Source organism: Pristis pectinata, chromosome 19 (assembly GCF_009764475.1).
Source record: "Pristis pectinata isolate sPriPec2 chromosome 19, sPriPec2.1.pri, whole genome shotgun sequence".
NCBI lineage: Eukaryota > Metazoa > Chordata > Chondrichthyes > Rhinopristiformes > Pristidae > Pristis > Pristis pectinata.
In genome coordinates this window covers 39,074,648-39,101,147 of record NC_067423.1, presented here as the reverse complement: position 1 = coordinate 39,101,147, position 26,500 = coordinate 39,074,648, and the positions used below count along the sequence as shown (strand labels likewise).

Below are 26,500 nucleotides of genomic sequence, written 5' to 3'. Positions count from 1 at the left end.
CCCCAGCCTCCTACACTCCAGGGAAAACAGTCCCAGCCTATCCAGCCTCCCCTTATAACTCAAACCTTCCAGTCCCAGCAACATCCTTGTGAATCTTTTCTGCACCCTGTCCAGCTTATTGACATGTATGGCTTAATTGACAAACTGTACATAGCATTCTTTCACCGTCTTAGAATGTCACTGAACATCTTTTGGAGCATTTCTTCGAAGTGTAGCTACTCTTGTGATGTGGGAAGCATGGAGCCAATATCCACTGAACAAGGTCCCACAAAGAGTCTTGAATGAATAACTCTTGAGTTGGAGGGATGTTTGCTGAGGAATTAAGTATCAGCCAGGACCTTGAGGAGAAGTCCCCTGTTCTTCTTTAAAACAGTTCTATGGTGAGCATGAACGAGTTGGGCTGAATGGCCTGTTTCTGTGCTGTTATGGCTCTATGAATCTCATCTCACCTTTTAAATGTTGTAATTGTACCTGTCTCTACCACTTCCTCTGGCTGCTCGTTCCATATACCTACCACCCTCTGTGTGTAAAACTTGCCCCTCAGGTCCTCTTTCAACCTTTGCCTTCTCCCCTTAAACCTATGCCCTCTAGTTTTAGTCTCCCCTACCCTGTGACTATCTACCCTATCTACGCCCCTTGTGGTTTTATATACCTCTATAAGGTCATCCCTCAGCCTCCTTCGATCCAGGGAAAACAGTCCCACCCTATCCAAACTCACCTTATAACTAAAGCCCTTCACTCCTGGCAACATCCTTGTGAATATTTTCTGCTTCTTCTCTGTCATTATCACTCAAAATAATGATCCTTCCTCTGGTTCACTTAATGGAAACCTTGAATTGACATTTTGCACTGAAGTTCATGGAGTGAGGTATCACCATTTCATCTTTTATATGGGTGCAAGGACATACAATATAAATAACTGAGTGGCCTGAAACAGGATTTGGAAGCGGGGAAGTTCTCACTGCACCTCTGTGTCACAGGCGGATGTGATGCATCTCGTGTGCGGGTGAAGGGAGTTAGCACGTCACTTGTTACTGCTGGTGCCAGTGGGCCAGTGCTTCTCACTTTCAGCCTACACTGCAGCTGACAGCATTGAGAGGACAGCCGGTGAGGAGGTCTCTCCCTGCCGGTACTGACTCTCCATCAGCAGGTCTTCTGTTACTCCTCCTGGCAATGCAGGGGGACTGGGAACTTTGCAGCCTGATTCTTCAGGTACAGGAGAATCTGAAATCTGCTGCTTTTAAACAAAAGATCCCACTCCTCCGTCCTTGGGAATGGTCCAGTTTTGACCTGGTGTCTCTGACAATTTATGGAAATTACCAGGGCTCTGGGAATTTCTGGATGAACTGTGAATCTGGGTCATCTCTGTCGAAGACAGAAAGGATGTCCTCAGTCCTTGCCTGGTTGTCAATGCAATCACTGGCTGTTTCAAAACATGCACGACACCAGCACTCCCACTGAGGAATCAGAATAGAAGGTCTTCACACCTTTCCCTCGTACCTGAGAAGTAAAATGTGTTTGTTCTGTTTAGAGTTATGTAGTTATACAGCACAGAAACAGGCCCTTTGGCCCAATTCATCCATGCTGACCAAGTTGTCTACTGGTCCCATTTCCCACGTTTGGCCCATATCCCTCAAAAGCTTTCCTATCCATGCACTTGGCCAAATGTCTTTTAAACGCTGTCATTGTCACCTATCAGTCTTCTAAGCTCACTGCACAATCTTTCCTCAAGGCAATCCCTTACATCAGGACATTTAATACAGGCATATCCTTCTTTAAATAAGGAAAGCAGTAAGCTATATTTCACTGGAGACACAAGAGACTGCAGATGCTGGAATCTGGAGCAACACACAATCTCCGGGAGGAACTCAGTGGGTCGAACAGCATCTGTGAGAGGAAAGGAATTGTCAACATTTCAGGTCAACACCCCTGGTTCTGATGCAGGTTTTTGATCCGAAACTTCAACAGTTTCTTTCTACCCCACGGATGCTGCTCGACCCACTGAGTTCCTCCTGCAGATTGGTTGTTGAGCTGTATTTCACTTGTGCCTTCATTAAAGCCCTGAACTATTACAGCAGGACTTCCTTACTTTTTTGCTCCATCTCCCTTGCAATTAAGACCAACTGTTAATTACCTTTCTCTATTGTGTGCTGTTTTACAAGGCTACCCACATTTCTCTGGACATCACATTTAGTAGCCTCTTAAACCATAATATGCTTTTCTATTCTTCCTGCCAAAGAGGACAAGCTCACATTTCCTCCTTCACATTACGCCTCTTCTGCCATCTTCTTGCCCATTCACTTAACTCTGCCTCCATCCATCTCTGTGTCTGACCAAGAGAGTGACTGGGTATTTGCCAAACAGACTTAAAAGAGGAGCTGGGTAGTGCAAAAGACCTGGACTTAACACTGCCAGGAGAATTCCAAGCTCAAACTGGAGGAACAGCACCTCATTTTCCGCCTTGGAACCTTGCAGCCTAACGGCATGAACGTTGAATTCTCCCACTTTAGGTAACTCCCACCCGCTCCACACCCAACATTCTTTTCTTCCCTTACCCAGCCTCTCTTTCTTTTTTCTACCTCCCCGCCCCCCTTTTTCCCTCCTTACCTGTGACCCATCCCCTGGTGGATCTGCTCTCCCCTCCTCCCCCGCACCTGCCTATCGCTGTCTCTTACCTGCATCTATCACCACCCTGTGGCCACCCCGCCTCCTCTCTTTTATCCACCTATCACTGCTCTGCTTCCCCCCCCCCCCTATATATTGGGCTTCCCCTTTTCCTATCTTCAGTCCTGAAGAAGGGTCCTGACCCGAAACGTCGACCACCTGCTTTTCTCCATGGATGTTGCCTGGCCTGCTGAGTTCCTCCAGCATCATTGTGTTTTCCATCAATGCAAAAGACCCCTGAGGGCACCTTTCTCTCTAACCACTGATGGGGCACGATAGAGTCATAGGGTCGTGCAGCTCAGAAATGGACCCTTCAGCCCACCATATCTATGTTGACCCTTTTGCCCGTCTGCACTAATCCCATTTGCTTGCATTAAGACCATATATGCCTTGCCTATTTAACTGTCTGTCTAAATGCCTCGTAAATATATCTGTCTCCCCCACCTCCTCCGGAAGCATGTTCCAGATATCAACCACTCTCTGTGTAAAAAAAATGTTGTGAGGTCTGGAAAATGAGATGGATTGGATAAACTGGAGGTTTTTGCATTGGAACAGAGGAGACTACAGGCAGATGTAGTAATGATCTTTCAAGAATCAATAGATTCTGGCATGGTTCTGGAGGACTGGAAAATTGCAAATGTCACTCTGCTATTTAAGAAGGGTATGAGGCAGCAAAAAGGAAATTATAGACCTGTTAGCCTGACATCGGTGGTTGGGAAGTTGTTGGAGTCGATTGTCAAGAATGAGGTTACAGAGTACCTGGAGGCACATGACAAGATAGGCCGAACTCAGCATGGTTTCCTTAAAGGAAAATCCTGCCTGACAAACCTATTACAATTTTTTGAGGAAATTACAAGCAGGCTAGACAGAGGAGATGCAGTGGATGTTGTGTATTTGGATTTTCAGAAGGCCTTTGACAAGATGCCACTCATGAGGCTGCTAAACAAGATAAGAGCCCATGGAATTACAGGGAAGTTACGAGCATGGATAGAGCATTGGCTGGTTGGCTGCCGGTTACCAGTGGTGTTCCACAGGTGTTGGTGTTGGGGCCACTTCTTTTTACGTTGTATATCAACGATTTGGATTATGGAATAAATGGCTTTGTGGCTAAGTTTGCCAATGATACAAAGATAGGTGGAGGGGCGGGTAGTGTTGAGGAAATCGAGAGTCTGCAGAGAGACTAGGATAGACTAGGAGAATGGGCAAAGAAGTAGCAAATGAAATATAATGTTGGAAAGTGTATGGTCATGCACTTTGATAGAAGAAATAAATGGGCAGACTATTATTTAAATGGGGAAAAAATTTCAAAATTCAGAGATGCAAAGGGACTTGGGAGTTCTCGTGAAGGATACCCTAAAAGTTAACCTCCAGGTTGAGTCAGTGGTGAAGAAGGCGAATGCGATGTTGGCATTTATTTCTGGAGGAATAGAATATAAGAACAGGGATGTGATGTTGAGGCTCTATAAGGCATTGGTAAGACCTCACTTGGAGTACTGTGTGTAGTTTTGGGCTCCTTATTTAAGAAAGGATGTGCTGACGTTGGAGAGGGTTCGGAGAAGATTCACTAGAATGATTCCAGGAATGAGAGGGTTAACACATGAGGATCATTTGACAGCTCTTGGGCCGTACTCTTTGGAGTTCAGAAGAATGAGGGCGGACCTCATAGAAACATTTCGAATGTTAAAAGGCCTGGACAGCGTAGATATGGCAAAGTTGTTTCCCATGGTAGGGGAGTCTAGTACAAGAGGGCATGACTTCAGGATTGAAGGGCGCCCATTCAGAACAGGGATGCTGAGAAATTTCTTTAGCCAGAGAGTGGTGAATCTGTGGAATTTGTTGCCATGGGTGGCTGTGGAGGCAAAGTCATTGGGTGTATTTAAGGCAGAGATTGTTAGGTATCTGAGTAGCCAGGGCATCAAAGGTTATGGTGAGAAGGCGGGGGAGTGGGGCTAAATGGGAGAATGGGCCAGCTCATGATAGAATGGCAGAGCAGACTCGATGGCCCAAATGGCTGACTTATGCTCCTTTGTCTTATGGTCTTATGTAACTGAGGTGTATGAAATTCTGAGGGGCCTGGATGGGGTAAATAGGAAGGGCCTGTTTCCCTCAACAGAGTGGCCCAAAACCAAGGAAGGTAAGTGAAGTTAATTGGTAGAAGGAATGGAGGGCAGTTCAGTAAAAAGATTTCCATCCAGAGGGTGGGGGGGGGTGTCCTGAGAGGGTGGTTGAGGCAGAAATTGTCAGCACCTTGAAACTGTAGTTGGATGTGTACTTGAAGAGATGTGATCTACAGAGCTATGGATTCAGTGATCCAAGGTGGGATTAGGCAGGAGAGTCCTTTTTCAACTGGCACAAGCTCGATGGGTTGAATGGCCTCCATGCTTTGTCATAAATTTTCCGTGATTTTTACTTAGCATTATCAATGATAATGATAAGTAAACTCTGAGCCCACAGTACTAATCCTGAGGCCCCAGTTCTAACCCTGAGGCCCAGGTTCCAACCCTCAGGCCCCAGTACTAACCCTGAGAGCCCAGCACTATCCCTCAGGCCCCAGTACTAACCCCGAGGCCCCATTTCTAATCCTGAGACCTCAGTACAAACGTTGAGGCCCCAGTTCCAACCCTCAGGCCCCAGTTCCAACCCTCAGGCCCCAGTACTAACACCGAGGCCGCAGTTCTAACCCTGAGGCCCCAGTACTAACCCCGAGGACCCAGTTCTAACCCTGAGACCCCAGTACAAACGTTGAGGCCCCAGTACTAACCCTGAGGCCCCTGTACTAACCAGTTGCAGCTTGCCAACTTGAAAATGACTTGTTTGCCTGTGCATGTTCTCTCTGCTCACCAAACCTCCATCCAAATTAATATAGTAACCTCTACCCCTTGAGCCCTTATCCTCTGCAGTAGCCTTTTCTATTGCTCCTTGCTAGGTGCCCTTTAGAAATCCAAATACATTCTATCTACTGGTTCCTCTCTATCTAGCCTGCTGATAATTTCCTCAGAGACCTTTAATATTAAAGACGTTAATCATGAGAGTTCCTTGAAGTTCAATGCGTTAATTTTATAGCACCGAATGTGCAGAGGTGGGTGTTAACAGCAGCCGATATTCTTATGCATGTTTAGTGTTGGCAACCAAAGGCCAATTTCTCTCCTACTTTCTTCCCTGGCTGTAGCAGTTCCAAAGCATAGCAGGGTTACCATCAGGGAATGCAGAGCTCCGTATCTTCTGTGGGGCAGGATATGAAACAGAACGGCATTTCAGGTTTCTTCAGGCTGAGGACCAGTGAAGGTTTGCTCACAACAGGCAAATCCTGGAGCTGCCCTCAGGAGTCATTAAAGGCACTATATAAATGAACGTTATCACTGCAGCCACAACCTGAACTATTCCATGGAAAATGCTCCAAAATTCTTCCCTTTGTCTGTTAACCAATTATTTTAAATCTTTTTTCGTTGATTACTAATGCAGTGGAAACAATTTTTCCTAATCTACTCTTTCCTAATCTACTCATATTCTGTATATGTCTGTAAAATCTCCCTTCAATCTTTTCTGAAGGTGGGATAGATTAAAAATGCATCTAGTTACTTAAAACTGGGGATCATGAGAGACTGGAGAGGCCAGGACTGTTTTCATTGGAGTTCAGGAGGCTGAGAGGTGACCTTATAGGAGTATATAAAATCATGAGGGGCTTGGATAAGGTGAACGGTCAGTCTTTCTCCCAGGGTAGGGAAGTCTAAAACAGGCACGGTAGTGTAGTGGTTAGTGTAACGCTATCACAGCACCAGTGACCCGGCTTCAATTCCGGCTGCTGTCTGTGAGGAGTTTTTACATTCTCCCCGTGTCTGTGTGGGTTTCTTCCGGGTGCTCCGGTTTCCTCCCACATTCCAAAGATGTACGGGTTAGGAAGTTGTGGGCATGGGGTGCTGGCGCCGGAAGTGCAGCGACACTTGTGGGCTGCCCCCAGAACACTCTACGCAAAAGGTGCATTTCACTGTGTGTTTCGATGTACATGTGACTAATAAAGATATCTTAAAGGACATAGATTTAAGGTGGGAGGGGAAAGATTTAAAGACAACCTGAGAGGAAACTTTTTCACACAGACGGTGGTGGGTATGTGGAACAAGCTACCAAGGGAAGTGGCAGAGATGGGTGCAATTACAATGTTTAAGAGATATTTGGGCATGCAAAAGTTTGGGCACCCCTGGTCAAAATTTCTGTTACTGTGAATAGCTAAGCGAGTAAAAGATGACCTGATTTCCAAAAAGCATAAAGTTAAAGATGATACATTTGCTTAATATTTTAAGCAAGATTACTTTTTTATTTCCATCTTCTACAGTTTCAAAATAACAAAAAAGGAAAAGGGCCCGAAGCAAAAGTTTGGGCACCCTGCATGGTCAGTACTTAGTAACGCCCCCTTTGGCAAGTATCACAGCTTGTAAACGCTTTCTGTAGCCAGCTAAGAGTCTTTCAATTCTTGTTTGGGGGATTTTCACACATTCTTCCTTGCAAAAGTCTTCTAGTTCTGTGAGATTCTTTTGCCGTCTTGCATGCACTGTTCTTTTGAGGTCTATGCACAGATTTTCGATGATGTTTAGGTCGGGGGACTGTGAGGGCCATGGCAAAACCTTCAGCTTGTGCTTCTTGAGGTAGTCCATTGTGGATTTTGAGGTGTGTTTAGGATCATTATCCTGTTGTAGAAGCCATTCTCTTTTCATCTTCAGCTGTTTTACAGGCGGTGTGATGTTTATTTCCAGAATTTGCTGGTATTTAATTGAATTCATTCTTCCCTCTACCAGTGAAATGTTCCCCGTGCCACTGGCAGCAACACAAGCCCAAAGCATGATCGATGCAGCCCCATGCTTAACAGTTGGAGAGGTGTTCTTTTCATGAAATTCTGCACACTTTTTTCTGTCCACAGGACTTGTTTCCAAAATACATCAGGCTTGTTTAAATGTTCCTTTGCAAACTTCTGAAGCTGAATTTTGTGGTGAGGATGCAGGAAAATTTTGAGAAAAAAGGGTGCAGAATTTCATGAAAAGAACACCTCTCCAACTGTTAAGCATGGGGCTGCATCGATCATGCTTTGGGCTTGTGTTGCTGCCAGTGGCACGGGGAACATTTCACTGGTAGAGGGAAGAATGAATTCAATTAAATACCAGCAAATTCTGGAAATAAACATCACACCGCCTGTAAAACAGCTGAAGATGAAAAGAGAATGGCTTCTACAACAGGATAAAAATCCTAAACACACCTCAAAATCCACAATGGACTACCTCAAGAAGCACAAGCTGAAGGTTTTGCCATGGCCCTCACAGTCCCCCGACCTAAACATCATCGAAAATCTGTGCATAGACCTCAAAAGAGCAGTGCAAGCAAGACGGTCCAAGAATCTCACAGAACTAGAAGCCTTTTGCAAGGAAGAATGGGTGAGAATACCCCAAACAAGAAATGAAAGACTCTTAGCTGGCTGCAGAAAGCATTTACAGGCTGTGATACTTGCCAAAGGGGGTGTTACTAAGTACTGACCATGCAGGGTGCCCAAACTTTTGCTTCGGACCCTTTTCCTTTTTTGTTATTTTGAAACTGTAAAAGTTGGAAATAAAAAAGTAATCTTGCTTAAAATATTAAAGAAATGTGTCATCCTTAACTTTATGCCTTTTGGAAATCAGGTCATCTTTTACTTACTTAGCTGTTCACAGTAACAGAAATTTTGACCAGGGGTGCCCAAACTTTTGCATGCCACTGTATAGACTAAATGCAGGGAAATGGGACTAGCTCAGGTGGGCACCTTGCTTGGTGTAGATGAGTTGGCCAGAAGTTGTTTCAGTGCTGTATGACTCTTTGACTCCATGAGGTGCTGTGGGCCTTTAGAAGCTGCAGAGATCTATAGCTCCCAAATCTGCAACTCCCCCTTCCCCTGACTAATCCCTCACCCCTCCGTTCCTTCAAGGCTGATGACCAATTGGCTTGGGTCAGCGTGCAAGAGCGGGAGCATCCTTGAAAACGTGTTGCCAAGCTCGTGTAGTTGCAACGCGGATCGTAGCATTAGCGCAACCCATGGGTCAATTGAAAACTCTGCCGAACTGTTGTGTTTTATGAGGAAAGGCTGTGGACAATTTGGAAACTAATGACAGGAAGAGGCTTCAATAGCAATGATGGCAGAATCTGGCACACTGTGCAAAACACAAGGTTGAACTTAGCAAAGGGATGATGCATCTGTGCCACCTCCTTAGGTCCCCCTCATCCCTGGTGTCACTTTGCAACCAATTTATTGCATCCCCTGTAGCTGAGTATTCTGGTCAGAATGAAGGCGGTGGACTAATGATCTATTGGTATTGGTTTATTATTGTCACTTGTACCGAGGTACAGTGAAAAACTTGTACTGCACACTGTTCGTACAGATCAATTCATTACACAGTGCATTGAGGTAGTACAGGGTAAAAACAATAACAGAATGCAGAGTAACGTGTCACAGCTACAGGGAAGTGTATTGCAGGAAGACAATAGGGAACAAGGTCAGACAAGGTAGATTGTGAGGTCAAGGGTCCATCTCATTGTATAAGGGAACTGTTCAATAGTCTTATCACTGTGGGATAGAAGCTGTCCTTGAGCCTGGTGGTACGCGCCCTCAGGATCCTGTATCTTCTGCCTGATGGGAGAGGAGAGAAGAGAGAATGACCCGGGTGGGTGAGGTCTTTGATTATGCTGGCTGCTTCACCAAGGCAGCGAGAGGTATGGACAGAGTCCATGGAAGGGAGGCTGGTTTCCATGACGCGCTGGGCTGTGTCCACAACTCTCTGCAGTTTCTTGTGGTCCTGGGCAGAGCAGTTACCATATCAAGCCGTGATGCGTCCAGATAGGATGGATTCTATGGTGCATTGATAAAAGTTGGTGAGTGTCAAAGGGGACATGCCAGATTTCTTTAGCCTCCTGAGAAAGTAGAGGCGCTGGTGAGCTTTCTTGGCCATGGCATCTATGTAGTTGGAGCAGGACAGGTTATTGGTGATGTTCACTCCTAGGAACTTGAAGCTGTCAACCCTCTCGACCTCAGCACCATTGTTGTAGACAGGTGCATGTACACCGCCCCCTTTCCTGAAGCCAATGACCTGATCTTTTGTTTTGCTGACATTGAGGGCAAGGTTGGACCTATGCATGTTCAAGCACAGTTACGCACCCGCCATATACCCAGTATTTAGTAAAATTCTCCATCTTTTGTCAACAAGGCAACATGCAATCAACCATTTGCTGACCTACCTGCCTGCACTAAAATATCAGCAGTGACAGAAGGTGTACCAAGCAAGACTCCGTTCCCTGTTCCACCAAGCACCCAGGATTGTGGTCTTCAGTGGTTAATCCCTTGGTGAACCTCATCAACCTCTCTTGTGAAAAGACTGGGCCTACTCCAAGCCTTTTCTGCATCGTTACCTGAGGAAACTGGCCAAGTAACAAGTTCTCTCTGTCAAACCCAGTCCTGACTTGTTCATCAATTGACATTAGTTCTGAAATGTATGCATCAGTAAATAATTTATGTCGGACTGCAGTTTCATGTTTACATCAAACACTTTCCAAGTCGTAAATAACACAGAGTATTGGCTTTTAAGACCCTCTTTTATGTCTTATGGAATCAATATTGTGTGTTGCAGATGGCAGCCCGTCTGTGATAGATGAACCACACTCTAGCCTCCAGTAACAAAGTTGATTTTCATGATTCTTTGTTATTTGACACATTAATATTCTTCTTCAGAAGGGCTTTTACACTTTTCACCATAATGCTGATGACAGGCCAATTTATACTTTGCTTATACATTCAACATAGCAACAGACTACACAAAACAATTTGAGTGAGGAAATGAGTAGAATTTCTTTTTGCCGAGGGTTATTGTGATCCAGAATGTGCTGCCTGAAAGGATGATGAAAGAAGGTTCAACTGTAACTTTTAAAAGAGAATTGGATGTATGCTCGACAAAGAATATACGACAGGGGTATGGGAAAGAGCTGGGGAATAATGTAGCTCATTGGATTGGTCTTTTTGAGAATTAGCATAAGGACAATGGGTTGAATGGCCTTGTTCTGTGCTGTTCAATTCTATGACTTCTGAAATTAGGATTATGCATTATGATTCAGTTACAGCTCCCATACATTTGCAAAGCGTCTGATAACTATGAAGAGTTTATAAAGAGTGGAGCAAACTCTATCATCTTATACACTTCATTTAGCAGAGGCTCCACACAGGCATAAGTGCGCGCCTGATCTCCTTTTCTTATCAGCAGCCTAGCGAAGTAACATCTGTAATATATTTTACTACAGCAAAACATTGCTGCTGAGAGGATTTTGAGAGGATTAATCTTGGTACATGTGCACATCATACCACTGTTGAATAGATGAGTGCTTATGCATATGTGCCATACGTTGTGAGGGCTGAATCATATTAGTGCTATGAAGCATTAGGACGACCCTGAAGGAAGTTTAGAAGCAAAACACTTCACCAATTAAATTGGTGACTTTAAAGTGAAGGGAACAGAGTGTGTTTACGGCCCATTTGCAGGCACCTAACTAATGTATGCAGGCCAGGAGACCTGGGGCTCACTTTTAAGTTGGGCCTCTGACCTTACTTCTGTACTCTAGAGGCAGTCTGCCCACTTTGAAAGGATCAGTTTCAGGCCTGCCTTCCTTGTCGGCAGTACCCTTGGTTGAGGAAAGGACAACAGTGGAGTCAGGCAGATGGGGGAGAAGGGGAAGGCAGATCGAGGCCAGGGACAGGCCCATGGTACTGCTGTCACTATGGGAGAGTACCTACTCCCATCCTATTCATCTGTTGACTTAGTTTATTGGTGCTGGTGTGCTGCCTCGAACCCATCCATAACATTTGAAACTTCAAAGCCTAATTTGGGAGAGTTCCTTGTGGATAGGAAGGTGTCCTAACACTAAGCTCCCTCACAAACATGTAGAAGTCCCATCTATAATAGGCATACAGCAGAGACACGCAGAAAATATGAGCTTGAGTATGTTTTAAGTGTCCTTGGGACACAGAACATGACCCTGTAAAATTGCTACTTTTTTGCCATATGTTTTGCCCAACAAGGATTAACATCTTCTCCTGGATTGTTCACACTTCTTATTTTCTTTGCTTATTTTCTTTCCTGTGAAATATTCCATTCTGGCTCAGAGCGCAGGGAGTATCTTGCTCGGAGACCATCAATGATGGTGAGGTGTGGTTGGTAGAGCATTGTGCAAACACAATTCATGTTCACTGAAAGTGGAGTCACAGGTATACAGGGTGGTGAAGACACCTTTTGGCACATTGACCTTCATCAGTCAGGGCATTGAGTATAAAAGTTGGGAGGTCATGGTGCAGTTGTACAGGATGCTGGTGAGGCCTCACTTGGAGTTTTGGTCGCCCTGCTATAGGAAAGATATCATTACATTGGAAAGAGTGCAGAAAAGATTTACAAGGATGTTGCCAGGATTTGGCTTGAGTTTTAGGGAGAGGTTGTACAGGCTAAGACTTTATTCCTTGGAGTGTAGGAGATTGAGAGTGATCTTATAGAGGTGTATAAAATCATGATGGGCATAGGTCGGGTGAATGCACTCAGTCTTTACCTCAGGGTTGGGGAATCAAGAACTAGAGGGCATAAGTTTAAGGTGAGAGGGGAAAGATTTAATGGGAACTTGAGGGACAACTTTTAATGCAAAGGGCGGTATGTATGTGGAATAAGCTGCCAGAGGAAGTGGTTGAAGCAGGTACAATAAGTATTTTTAAAAGACAGTTGGACAGGTACATGGATTGGAAAGGTTTAGAAGGTTATGGGCCAAATGCTGGCAAATGGGACTAGCTTAGTTGGGCATCTTGGTCGGCATGGGCCAGTTGGGCTGAAGGGCCTGTTTCCATGCTGTGTGACTCTATAACAAATGTTATATCCTAGTTTGGGATAGCCAACAAGCAGAAACAGTTCTCTTTTTGCCTCTTATAGAGATCTGATGTCTGACTCACATTTAAACTATGTATGAAGCCTGCTCGTTCTCCTCTGAGTTAACAGAAGGGCAACACCCTCTCTCTAAAGGAGGTTTGTGACTCTATAACATAGTCACAAAAACAATTCCAAGCAGGATCCTCTTTACTTACGGACTGTGGGGTTTTGGATCTCACACAGTGGTGGACATGAAGCTAAGGAAACACATGAGGTAGAAAGGAATGGAAATGACATCTGCACTTAAGAATAGCTTCTTGCCCGCTGCTGTCAGACTTCTGGACCAATTGCCTCTTCCACATCCCCTTCCCTGTGGCGCTGCCACATTCTCGGAGTCTTATTTCGCCCCTCTCCGTTATTCTGTCATTGTCACTTTAGCCTTTCTTTTTGCACTAGGTCAGTTTGCACTGCTATACTTTGCATCATTCCATTGTTTTATGCTCTGTATTTATTGTTGTATTTACTATTACCATGATTATTGTTTACTCTGTGAGCTTCATATGAGCAAGGGATTTCGTCGCACCCTGGTGTATATGACAATAAACTAATCTAATCTAATGAAGTAGGATGGAAGGAGGCTGGTGTGGAGCCTAAACACAGGTAGAGGAGAGAATGAATGGGTGACTTCTCTCCGTTCTTTGTAACTGGACGAAACTGTCCAGGATGGCCACAGCCAACTGAGCTGAACTTCCACCCTGTTGACTAATTGAATTCTGAAAGCTTGGAATTGTTCTTGTGATAATGATAAATCCTAGTTCTGGATGTCCCACAGCCAGAAACATTGTTTGCCTCTCTGCTGATATCTGGTACCTCACCCATATTTAAACTCTGTGTGAAGTATGCTTGTTTTCATCTGCTGAAATAATTGATGGGTTCTGGCCTCAATCAGTATAAGGTTTGTTTTTTATACATGCTGTAAGTGTTAACAAAGGAAGGAGATGGCCATAAAAATTATTCCAAATGCATTAACCTGCTCTCACCCAATACAAAGCCCTGACCCAAGTTCTCCAGGAACTGGTTTCTAATGCTTCTGTAAATCCTCAGTGAGAATAGCAAGTGTGGCACGTTGTGCCAAGCAGTGTCAGTTCCTGTATTTTCACCCGCATTTCGCAATGGGATGATCTTTCTCTTGATGGTGTCATTGGGGACATCCACGGAGAAGAGGCTGGCCACACAAGGGGAGAGAGGCCAAACTGAGCCTCCCCAAGCAGCTGGTTCAGCTGTAGAAATGGGATGGAGCCTGGGTTAGAACCTGGACCAGAGGAAGGCCTGAAGAGATGGAAGAACAAACACGATTGCAGGAAGAAAGACTAAGACATAACTAGACTGGAAAAGACCATCTGGCCCCTCCCACTTAGTCATGTTGCCCTCACTTCATGATACAAACATTCCCCACCCACACAGCCGTGTAATCTCCCAGGAGAGGTGAAAAACAAGACCAGCTTTGCAGCAGATGAATTTTAGTCATTGAGTGGGAGGAACCGCTCAGTGTCGAGTCTGTCCAAGTGCTGGCCAAGTGAAACGAGTTCCACTTTCCAAGTTCAAACTAAACCAGTGCAGAATAGCTGAATACAAATCTGGCCATTGTCCATTCACACAAAGAATGGTTGAATCAGGTCTGAGGAGTAATGCTTGCCGTTGTATCTCTACACTAAATCTTAGTGCAAGTTCTCAGCCAATGATATAATTGTGGAGTATGGAAGGCATCATTCATCGTACAAGCAGGAGGGTAAGAGTGTTCATGTGTACTTATTTAGAACTTGTATGCAAGTGAGTTTGTGTGGAAATAATATGACTTTAATAAGACATGGTTTACTTATTTAAAAAGACAAATTTATATAGAAAAATAATGGCACAATTATATTGAACAGGAAAGACTTACATTTATATAGCACCTTTCACAGTCTCAGAATATCTCAGAGCATTTTATGGGCATTGAAGTACTTCTAAAGTACAGTCACTGATGTAGGAATTCTAACAGCTAGTCTGCACACAGCAAGTTTACACAAATGTTAGCAAGATGGAGACACAAGAGACTGCAGATGCTGAAATCTGGAGCAAAAAACAAACTGCTGGAGGAACTCAGGGGATTGAGCAGCATCCGTGGAGGGAAATGAAAATGAAGGTGGCTTGACTCCAAACATCAACTGTCCATTTCCCTCCACCAACGCTGCCTGATCTGCTGAGTTCCTCCAGCAATTTGTTTTTAAACACATTAAATTGATAATGCTCAGAAAACCTGTATTAAGGTGTTGAGGGATAATTAGTGTCCTGGACACTGGGGAAAGCTCCTCTGCTTTTCTCTAAGTAGTGCATAGGAACTGTTGTCCTTTGCTTGAGAACTGGAACAAGACTGATGTCATCAAAAAGACAAAATCTCCAAGAAAGAAGCACTCCATCGAAACTGTATTGGAATGTCAGCCTGGAATTTATGTTCAAATAAATGGGTGTGACTTGAACCCACTACTCTCTGACTCAATGTGCTTCCAGTACAGCCACAGTGGATTAAGCAATGTCTAAATATGCCCACTCTGCACAGAATGTGCAACACAGTTTAATTCACATTGAATCTAAGTTAACTAACTCCTGGATAAACGTAGCTTCTGGTGGTGATGAAGTGGGAAGATCAAAGGATGCCAGATGTATACTGGCAATTTTTTTATTCCTGAAAAAATCTGATGCGGATTATAAAGTTCAGTAATACTATTCTGTACACTCCCATTGCCAGAGCTTCCTGACTCAGCAGCTCTCTCCCGTGCTGCAGGTAACACTGTGTGAATGCCGAATGGGTTTCTTCCTTTGACTTGTTCTGCAGGCTGTGTATTTGTTAGTTCCCTGCATCTGGGACGTGTCTTCAGAAGTTGGATGTTTGTTCAACTGCCTCCAGGGCCTCACCTCTCACTAATTCAGTAACTGCCTGCAACCCTAAACCCTCCGAGCTTTCTACACTCCGTCAGCTCCTGCCTCTTGTACGCTTCCAAATTTCTTTACCCTCGCACCTCGGTTGCCATGCCTTCAACTTGATGATTCGGTCAGAGGCAAAAACCACAAAACTCATATTTAATCTCATAGGTCCCAGGAGTGAATGGCACTTGATTCATTTACGAGGGTAGGCTGCATGTGGCCAGGTCTCCAGACATCTGCAGTTTAATCTGTACCCCACAGCCAGTGCCATTAATGTAGTAAAACGTGCTTCACAGGAGCATTGTCAGACAAAGCTTGATACAAAACCCAAGGTGAAATCCTGACAGGTAACTAACAGCGTCCTCAAAAACATAGGTTTTACAATGATAAGATAAGATATCTTTATTAGTCACATGTACATCGAAACACACAGTAAAATGCATCTTTTGCATAGAGTGTTCTGAGGGCAGCTCACAAGTGTCGCCACACTTCCAGCGCCAACATAGCATGCCCACAACTACCTAACCCGTACGTCTTTGGAATGTGGGAGGAAACTGGAGTACCCAGAGGAAACCCATGCTGTCTTGGGGAGAATGTACTAACTCCTTACAGACAGTGGCCAGATTTGAACCCGGGTCACTGATGTTGTAAAACGTTACGCTACCGACTACACTACCGTGCCTCTTATGGAGAGAAATAAGGGGAAAAGTTCAACGGTTTTGCATCCAAATGGCTGATAACTGCCACTAATAAAGAAATTAGTAATGAATAAGAAGCCAGGGCCAGAGGAATGTAGAGGATGGATTTTACAAGGTGTGAGAGGCAAAGTCACAGAGGCAAAGAGATTTGTCTAACAACTTAACATCTGGTTACAGGGAAATAACATCTTAGCTGCCTTCTTGGGAGTCTGGACACTCTTGAAATCAGATAAATAAGGGACAATCTGGGAAATTATAGGCCAGTGAGCCTTACAACAGTGATAGGGAAATCACTGGAGAAAATTCTTAAGGATAGTATTTACTTGCAGTTGGAAAATCATGGACCTATTATGGATAGTCAGCATAGCTTTCTGAGGGGGGAGGTCATGTCTCACAAATTTGGCTGAGTATTTTGGGGAACATAGAACGTGGAACAGTACAGCACAAGAACAGGAACAGGCCCTTGGGCCCATGGTGTCTGTGATGAAGATGATTGGTGGAGGGAGGGCAGTGGATTGTTGTCTACATGTACTTCAGTAAAGAATTTGACAATGTCCCTCATGGCAAGCTGATCCAGAAGATTCAGTCATGGTGAGTTGGTAAATTGGATCCAAATTTGGCTTGGTCATTGAAGACATAGTGTAGAAGTCAAAGGATGTTTTAGTGACTGGAGGTCTGTGACCAGTATGATTCTGCAAGGCTCAGTGGTAGGGCCTCTGTTGTTTGTAATATATGTTAATAATTTGGACAAAAATGTAGGTGGTTTGATTAGCAATGCTGCAGATGACATGAAAATTGGTGGAATTGTGGATCATGAGGAAGGTTGTCGAAAGATACAGCAGGATATAGACCTGCTGGAAATTTGGGCAGAGAAATGGCAGATGGAGTATAATCCAGACAAGTGTAAGATAATGCATTTTCGGAGGTCAAATGCAAGAGAAAAGTATACAATAAATAGCAGGACCTTTAAGAGCATTGATTTACAGCGGGATCTTGGGGTGCAAGCCCATAGCTCCCTGAAGGTGGCAATACAAGTAGGTTGCGTGGTAAAGGAGGTGTATGGCATGTTTGCCTTCATTGGTTGGGGCATTGAGTATAAAAGTTGAGAAGTCATGCTGCAGCTGTATAAAACTTTGGTTAGGACACATTTGGAATTTGTGTGCTGTTCTGGTTGCCATTACTATCGGAAGGATGTGGACGATTTGGAGAAGGTACAGAAGAGGTTCTCCAGGATGTGGGTGCTTTTAAGAGGGGCTTGGATGGGCACATGAATGAGAGGAAGATGGAGGGATACGGGCATTCTGTAGGTAGAAGGGATTAGCTACGTCGGAACAACATTGTGGGCCTAAGGGCCTATTCTATGCTGTACTGTTCTATGTTCTATGTTGCATAGGTTGGAGGATATTAGCTATGAAGAGATGGTGGACAAACTTAGATTGTTTTCTCTGGAGTGTTGGATGGTGAGAGGCAACCTGACAGAACTATATAAAATTATGAGAGGCATAGATAGGATAGATAGGGTAGGGTTTAAAGGAGATGTCAGAGGCAAGTTTTTTTTTACACAGAGAGTGGTGGGTGCCTTGAATGGGCTGCCAAGAGGGGTGGTAGAAGCAGATACAATGGTGATATTTAAGAGGCATTCAATCAGACACATGAACAGGCAGGGAATGGCAGGATATAGAGCATGCGAAGGGATATGGGATTTGTTTACTTTAGCATCATGGCCGGTTCAGACGTGGGCCGAAGGGCCTGTTCCTGTTGTGATGATACTGAATGTACCGTCTGAGAGCTCTAAATTTGTCAAGACTTTAAGTTTTATCTGGCACAAGTATTTACGAGTACCCTCACTATAGGGAGATTATACTGTATCAACCTACACTTCAAGGACTAGTTTACTTCACTACTTTAGTCTCTACGGAAAGGTCTAGCTGTCAATAATCACTATTTCGAGCAGTGGGTCCCTCCTCCCAACCAAGGAGAAGATACTTCCAGCTAATGAAGCAGTTTAAACACAGTTTATTTTATTTTAAGTGAGACATTTTTAATTCTAATAAGTAATTCTTAACAACGACTTGTAACTTACAAAGGATTTCCAAACACGAGTACAGTTCTTACAAGCTAAAAAGTCATACCAACAAGTTGCAAATGAACAAGTCATCTGTCGTAAAAAGCTGAGGAATGAATTCTAGGTCTTCTTTCTGTAACCCCTTCTATCTGTCACTCCCCCTACCCTGACTGCTTTCTAACATTTACACTGTTTTTTCACATAGTTGACATCATTAGTGTGTGATGTTTTTTCAACCACATGTCCAGGCCAGGTGACTGGAGTGTTTACTTAAGTAAACGTGGATCCCCATTGTTCTCTTATTTATGTTAAGAAGCTGAGCAGGGAATGTTGGTTAGAAGTTTAATTTAGCAAACAACAAACATCTTGAGCCTTGGACAGTTTCTACTGTTTTTGCAAAAGGGATTTCAGTTTAATGAGCAACCACTTCTTGACCTTTGGACAGGTCATGCTGTCCTGCTGAAAAGCTGAGGTTAGCAATAAACCTTTTTGGGGTTCCTGCTGTTGTGCTAAAAAGCTGAGGTTAGCAATAAGCCTTTTTGTGACCTGGAAAGTGAATATCCATCACACCATGCTGTACTGTTCCATGTTTGTAAAATCTCATTTTCAAAGTACAGTGTGGTCCAGGTCAGTAAGGAGTGAAAACAGATCCTGAGGGTTGGGTCACATTGCATAGATGAGAGCTCTAATCAGGTTTCAAGCCTCCACACTGGATTTTTATTCAACTGATTTTCCAGTTGTGTGTGTCACTGGCAAGGCCAGCATTTATTGCCCATCCCTAATTGCCTCTGAGAAGGTGCTGGTGAACCGCTGCAGTCAGTCTGGTGAAGGCATTCCCACAGTGCTGTTGTGTGGGAAGTTCCAGCATTTAGACCCAGTGATGCTGAAGGACTGGTGACACATCTTCAAGTCAGGATAGCGTGCACATTGGAGGGGAACCACCAGGCAGTGGTGAACCAAAGCGTTTCCTGCCCTTGTCATTCCTGGTGGTGGAGGTCACCAATTTGGGAGATTCTGTGGCAGTAGCCTGGGTGAGTAAGTGAAATGTGTTTTGGAGATGGTACACATTGCAGCCACTTTCCACAACTTTCTAAGATAAGATGAGCTATCTTTATTAGTCACATGTACATCGAAACACACAGTGAAATGCATCTTTTTGCGTTGAGTGTTCTGGGGGGCAGCCCACAAGTGTCGCCACACTTCCGGCATCAACATAGCGTGCCCAGAACTTCCTAACCCGTACATCTTTGGAATATGGGAGGAAACCGGAGCACCCGGAGGAAACCCACGCAGACACGGGAAGAACATACAAACTCCTTACTGATGGTGGCCGGAATTGAACTCAGGTCGCTGGTGCTGTAAAACGTTATGCTAACCACTACACAATGAATGGTTACAGTAGTAAATGGGATGCCAGCTAATTGGGCTGTTTTTCCTTGGATGGTGTTGAGCTTCTTAAAGGTTTTTGATGCCACACTCATCCATCATGGTCCTGACATGTCTTGTATATGGTGGAGAGGCCTTGGGATGTCAGGAGGTGAGTCACATCCCCAAGGATACCCAGCCTTTGACCTGCTCTTGTAGCCACAGCATTTATTTGGCTGATCCACATGAGTTTCTGGTCAACAGTTACCCCCTGCAAATTTGATGGTGAAGGATTCAGCAATGATAATGTCATTGAATGTCAAGGGTAGATGCTTGGACTCTCTCTTGCCTGACACTTTAGTGGCACGAATATTTCTTGCCACTTATCAGCCCTTAATGTAAGTTGGTAAATTGGTTTATTATTGTCACATGGACTGAGATACAGTGAAAAACTTGTCTTGCATACAGTAAGTGTCACAGCTACAGAGAAAGTGCAGTGCAGGCAGATAGAAGCCGGATAGAAGGTGTCTTTGAGTCTGGTGCTACATGCTCTCAGGCTTTTGTATCTTCCACCTGACGGGAGAGGGAAGAAGAGAGAATGACTGTGGTGGGTGGGCTCCTTGATTATGTCGGCTGCTTTCCCAAGGCAGCGGGAAGTGTAGCCGGAGTCAGTGGAGGGGAGGCTGGTTTTCATGATGGACAGCGTCAATTGGAAGAATAGCTGATGCCTTTGAAGCCCACTGACCCTGACTCCAAGGGCTGTAGGACATACTCATTCCTGGACTGACTTGAAGGCAATGCAGTGACGCAGCAGGCAGCCTCGCAGCTCCAGAGACCAGGGTTCGATCCTGAGCTTCAATGCTGTCTCTGTGTGGAGTTCGCAAGTTCTCCTTGTGTCTTTGTGGGTTTCCCCTTGGTCCTCTGGTTTCCTGCCACAACCCAAGGATATGCTGTTTGGTAGGTTGATTGGTTGCTGTAACTTATACCTAGTGCAGGTAGAGAGCAGGTGAGTCAGAGGGGAGTCAATAGGCATGTGAGAGAGAGAGAATAACATGGGGCAATGGGATTGATGGGATTACCCTGAGAGCTAGCATAGACTGGATGGGTTGAATGGACTCCTTCTATGCTATCATGAAATGTGATGAGTATGAGAGGTGGAGGAACCAACAGTAGGAAGTAGCCTCTCTGATCTCATCCGTCTCTCTGTTGGGGACACACTTGTCCATGTTGGTATTGACAGAAGTGACTACAATGTAATCTTTATGAAGATAAATTGGAATTGGAATTGGTTTATTATTGTCAAATGTACCGAGGTACAGTGAAAAACTTGTCTTGCATACCGTTCATACAGATCAATTCATTACACAGTGCATTGAGGTAGTGCAGGGTAAAACAATAACAGAATGCAGAATAAAGTGCTACAGTTATGGAGAAAGTGCAGTGCAGGCAGATAATAAGGTGCAAGGTCATTAAGAGGTAGATTGTGAGGTCAAGACTCCATTTTATCGTATTAGGGGACTGTTCAATAGTTTTACAGCAGCAGGATAGAAGCTGTCCTTGAGCCTGGTGGTACGTGTTTACAGGCTTTTGTATCTTCTGCCTGATGGGAGAGGGGAGAAGAGAGAATGTCTGGGGTGGATGGGGTCTTTGATTTTGTTGGTTGCTTTACTGAGGCAGCGAGAAGTGTAGATAGAGTTCATGGAGGGGAATCCATGTTGTCCAGCACATGCTGCATGCAGGCACAGTCTGTTTCATTTGTTGAGGATCTCCCATTCTGCTTGATACACCACCTCTTCGTCTTATGCTTTAAAGCAAGGAAGTCTTGCAGAAAGGACATCCCATAACTTTTGGACATACCGAAGCACTTAAAAAACAATAGCTATATAAATGAACTTCGGCACTAATCATTCCTGCCTTGACTTGTGCGGTACCAGCTCTCAGAGGACTGTTACACTGATAGTTTTGAAGAAAAGCTTGGAAGTGTTTTTTTGGCCAGAATTTATCCAACTGGGTAAATTGGACACTTTTCTTATTGCTCTGTGTGAAACCTGGCTTTCTGAAGATTGGCTGCTCGTTTTCTACAGACTCCAGATGTTGGTATTGGTAATTGGTTTAGTATTGTCGCATGTATCAAGACACAGTGAAAAGCTTCAGTTTGCATGCCATCCAGTCAAATCATGACATACATAATTACATCATGGCAGTAAAATAACCAGAATGCAGAGTATGGTGTTACAGTTACAGTGAAGGTGCAGTACAAGTAGACAATAAGGTGCAAGGGCCACAACAAGGTAGATTGAGAGATTAAGAGTTCATCTGTTAGCGTACGAGAGGTCCGTTCAAGGGTCTGATAACAGCAGGGAAGAAGCTGTCCTTGAGCCTTGTAGTAGGTGCTCTCAAGCTTTTCTACCTTCTGCCCCACGGGAAGGGTGGGGGGGGGGGGGAAGAAGAGAGAATGACCGAGGTGGGAGGGACCCTCGATTATGTTGGCTGTTTTCCCGAGGCAATGGGAAGTGTAGACAGAGTCAATGGGGAGGAGGCTGGTTTGCGTGGTTGACTGGGCTGCGTTCACAACCCCGAGGCTGTGAAAGATGTTGTACAACTGCACAGTCCTTCTCCCCTCATTACTGAGGAAAATGTATCTGGATATGCGGAGTTCCATCCAATGCATATGCAAAAGGCAGCAAGCAAATCAGTGGGCAGTTGACTTGGCCACCTGTTCACATACAGTTTTAGGTTATGTGTGAGGTTCTAGCAAATCTGAATAGAATTACTGTCAACTGGAACATTAGTTGAGTAATGTTCCGGTTATTTCTATATTAGTTGCTCATATTGCATTACTCACATTTCCCATTGTACCTGAAGCACATTGTGCAAAGTTCACAAAAATTGCAAGTATCCATGTACAGAGTACTTGAGGTAAATGAAGTGACATTTAGTAGAATCTACAATGTTGTCAGCTCACATAATGTCTAATTTCTTGCATTGTTAATTGAAGGAGGCAATTGAGCTGGCAAATTAAATATTCATATAATTTAATTTAACCATTTGTTTGAGGCCATTAAAACTGTCATGTTTAACGATTTACTGATGTTGATAAACTTACGCGGTTGTATTTTTTAATGATCTGCCCGGGGACCTGAGCCCTTGCAAACAGAAATTCTCCATGCTGTAACCATCATGCCAGTGTATAGTTTCACACTCACTGCCAGTTGTTAGTGACCATGGATACAGTTCTATCATTAGTCAAAAGAAATAGATGATGTAGAACACAGTAAGAACAACACAGCTGCTCTTTGTTTATGCCGAGAATATGGTAAAATGGCACAGAATGTGCTTTGTTGTGGATCCACTTTCATTTCTGTCTTGTGCCGTCAATTTGCAGATTTAAAGTGTTCCAGAAAGGAAGAGGAAGACTTGCATTTATTTAGCGTCTTTTCCTGGCCTCAGAATTTCCAGCCAATGAGAGACTTCAAGTGTGTTCATTGTTATGTTGTTAGGAGACGTGATTGCCCATTTACACCCAGCAAGGTTCCACAAACAGTTAGACGATTAATGACCAGATAATCTGTTTTAGTGATGTTGATTAAAGGATAAATGTTAGCCAAGGCACTAGGGAAAACTCTCCTGCTCTTCTTTGAAATAGCACCATGGGATATTTTATGTCCACATGAGAGGGCAGATGGGGACTTGATTTAATACATCCAAAAATGTGTGCAACCGATGAAGTAAAATGGGATATTTAACATCCAGTCCTTCTCACATCCTAGTATATTTGGCCCATGGGGGTGAGTGTCATTGAATAGATGTATATGAAATACTATTGTCCTCTCCATAAGATAGAGGAGCAGAATTAGGCTATTCAGCTCATCGAGTCTGCTCCGCCATTAAATTGTGGCTGATTTTTTTCTTTCAAACTCATTTCCCCATCTTCTCCCCATAACCCTTAACCCCCTTACCAATCAAGAACCTATCAATCTCTGCCTTAGATACACCCAATGACTTGGCCTCCACAGCCCTCTGTGGCAACGAATTCCACAGATTCACCGCCCTCTGGCTGAAGAAATTCCTCCTTATCTCAGTTTTAAAGGGATGTCCCTTTATTCTGAGGCTGTGCCCTCTGGTCTTAGACTCTCCCACTGATGGAAACATCCTCTCCACGTCCACTCTATCCAGGCCTTTCAGTATCTGATATGTCTCAATGAGATCTCCCCCCATCTTTCATCGAGTACCGACCCAGAGATATCAAACGCTCCTCATATGTTGAGCCTTTCATTCCTGGGATCATTCTTGTGAACCTCCTCTGGACCCTCTCCAGGGCTAGTACAGCTTTTCTTAGATATGGGGTCCAAAATTGCTCACAATATTCCAAGTGCAGTCTGACCAACACCTTATAAAGCCTCAGCAGTACATCCTTGCTTTTATATTCTAGTCCTCTCTATTAATGGCAACAACAATTTTAAACTTGTTGAAGTAGTAGATAGAACAATTTTGTACAAAGACATTAAGTATTTATATGTTGAGATCATGGAGCAATTTCAATCCCCAAGATATTAAGGCCTTAGTCTCTCAAATCCTCCCAGTGCCTGTTATGTCAAATCTTGGTTTGATTTTAAAACCTGGCTACGTTAGTCCGTCTACCATGCACGTAGTATATATGTGGCCTACACTCCAAACAATAAAAATTAATTCATTTTTAAGCAAAACAATTTTAAGTAAACATTGATGAAAAAAAAACCTTAAAACTTGATTGGCAGTCAGAAGTCCAAATCAATACCCGAGGGTGCTTGATGGAGCATGGCTTAGCACATTGTCCTTTCCTTTGGAACCTGGCTTTGCTTCCAGACCAGACTGTGTTGATAATAGAGGCTTTGTCACTGAGGTTCCAAAGTGGAAAGTTTTAATGCAGTTCCTTGCAACGTACAACTGCCCATACTTGTGTATGAACACTGCAGATAGGTTTGGATTCATTTATATTGAGGTGAAGCCAGCAACGAACTGACAACCCGTGGAGCTCAGAGCATAAGGAATAACAAAGGCATAGAGGTCTTGAAAGGAACCTGGAAGTAACAACAAACATTTATAGGCCTCCTTTCAGGGCCGAGCGATGCCCAGAAGTGAAGTGTTAGTGGCTGCTGTGAAGTAGGGACGGTGGCAATTCATGCACAGCAGTGAGATAAATCATCAGACGGCAACGTTGGGAGTAAATAGATGAGGACACTGAGGATAACTTCTTGGGTTTTCTGCAGAGTCGTGCATGGGATATTTTTACATACAGTATACCCAAGAGGATCAAAGTCTAATGAATTATGTAGAGATGCCACTTCTGACTAGTATCTGCCTAGATTATTGGTTCCTGGAGTAGTAACCGTCCAGACTATATCAGCTCCCAGAGGAGCATTCCATTAGTTCTGCTCCCCTCCTCCTTTCTTCCCTGCACATCTGCAATTTTTCCCCCTCAGACGCACTCTCTCCATCTCCCCCTTTGATTCTTTTTTTTGCCACTAACCTACATTCTGGGGTGATTACCAGTGGCCGATTAACCCAGCTGCAAGCGGGAGGAAACCGGAGCAGCCGGGGGAAATCTCACAGGCTCCACACAGGCAGCACCCGAGTTCAGGATTGAACCAGGTTCGCTGGAGCTGCAGGGCAGCAGCACTACCTACTGCACCACCGTGTTTCCCCCATTTGACCCAATAACCTCTAATGCAGTGCGACCACTGGGCTAAGGTGAACCTGTTTCAAAGTCTAGGAGTCAGAGAAGGAAAAGCCTATGATTGACAGAATAAGTCTCTACAAGTTACATTCAGAAAACCTGAGCTTTGGTAACAATGGGACAAGATATATGGTTACAATAGGATAACATACAGAAAAGAATGTCAGCACTGATTGCACATGGGAGATTTACCATCAGGAAAGTTTAAAGAAGCTTAACGTTTTTATTACCATGACAACTTGGCACTTTAAACATGGAAGAGCAATGCAAGAGGCTTCTGAGAAGTACAATCCCAATGCAAGATGTTAAAGAGAAGTAGGAGATTTTTTAAAAATTATTTTTATTTACAGCGTGGTAACAGGCCCTTCTGGCCCAACGAGTCCGTGCCGCCCATTTTAAACCCAAATTAACCTACCCGTACGTCTTTGGAATGTGGGAGGAAACCGGAACACCCGGAGGAAACCCATGCAGACACGGGAGAACGTACAACCTCCTTACAGACAGCGACGGGAATCGAACCCTGATCGCTGGCACTGTAATAGCGTTAAGAGGGTGATCAAAAGTATGGTTAAAGAGATGGAGCTTCAACTTGTGTTTTCACGCGACTGGGGGCAGTCAGACCACAAGGGGCAGACATTCTAACACACAGTGTGTGTGGGGGGGCAGGAGAAAGGCAATCGTGGGGAGGGGAGATTATGGGCTTGTAGTGACACAGATAGCAATGAGGGAAATGGGGGGTAAAGGTCAGTATTAGCTGGGTTGGAGATTGTGGGGAAGGGCTTACAGGTAGATATCAGATTTTTTTTTAGATATTTATTTATTGGTCACATGTACATCAAAACACACAGTGAAATGCGTCTTTTTGCATTACTGAAAATGTGCTGGGGGCAGCCCGCAAGTGTCACCACGCTTCCGGCGGCAACATAGCATGCCCTCAGCTCCTAACCTGTATGTCTTTTTGGATTGTGGGAGGAAACCAGAGCACCCGGAGGAAACCCATGCAGACACGGGGAGAACGTACAAACTCCTCACAGACAGTGGCTGGAATCGAACTTGGGTCGCTGGCACTGTAGTAGCGTTACGCTAACCGCTACGCTACTGTGCTGCTCCTGCACCTGAGTGGTCT

General features: G+C 44.3%; 1 protein-coding gene across 8 annotated transcripts in view; it reads left to right on the top strand.

Annotated features, from left to right (window-relative positions):
- sox5 (SRY-box transcription factor 5) overlaps positions 1–26,500 on the top strand; it is a 353,819-nt gene that overhangs the window by 10,915 nt on the left and 316,404 nt on the right. The window contains exon 1 of one of the 8 annotated variants that reach the window (XM_052033496.1): positions 23,116–23,134. The exons of the other annotated variants lie outside the window; for them this stretch is intronic. The gene's annotated coding sequence lies outside the window, so the exon portion shown is untranslated. Of the gene's footprint in view, positions 1–23,115; positions 23,135–26,500 lie in introns of those variants that run through there. 8 annotated transcript variants of the gene reach the window in all.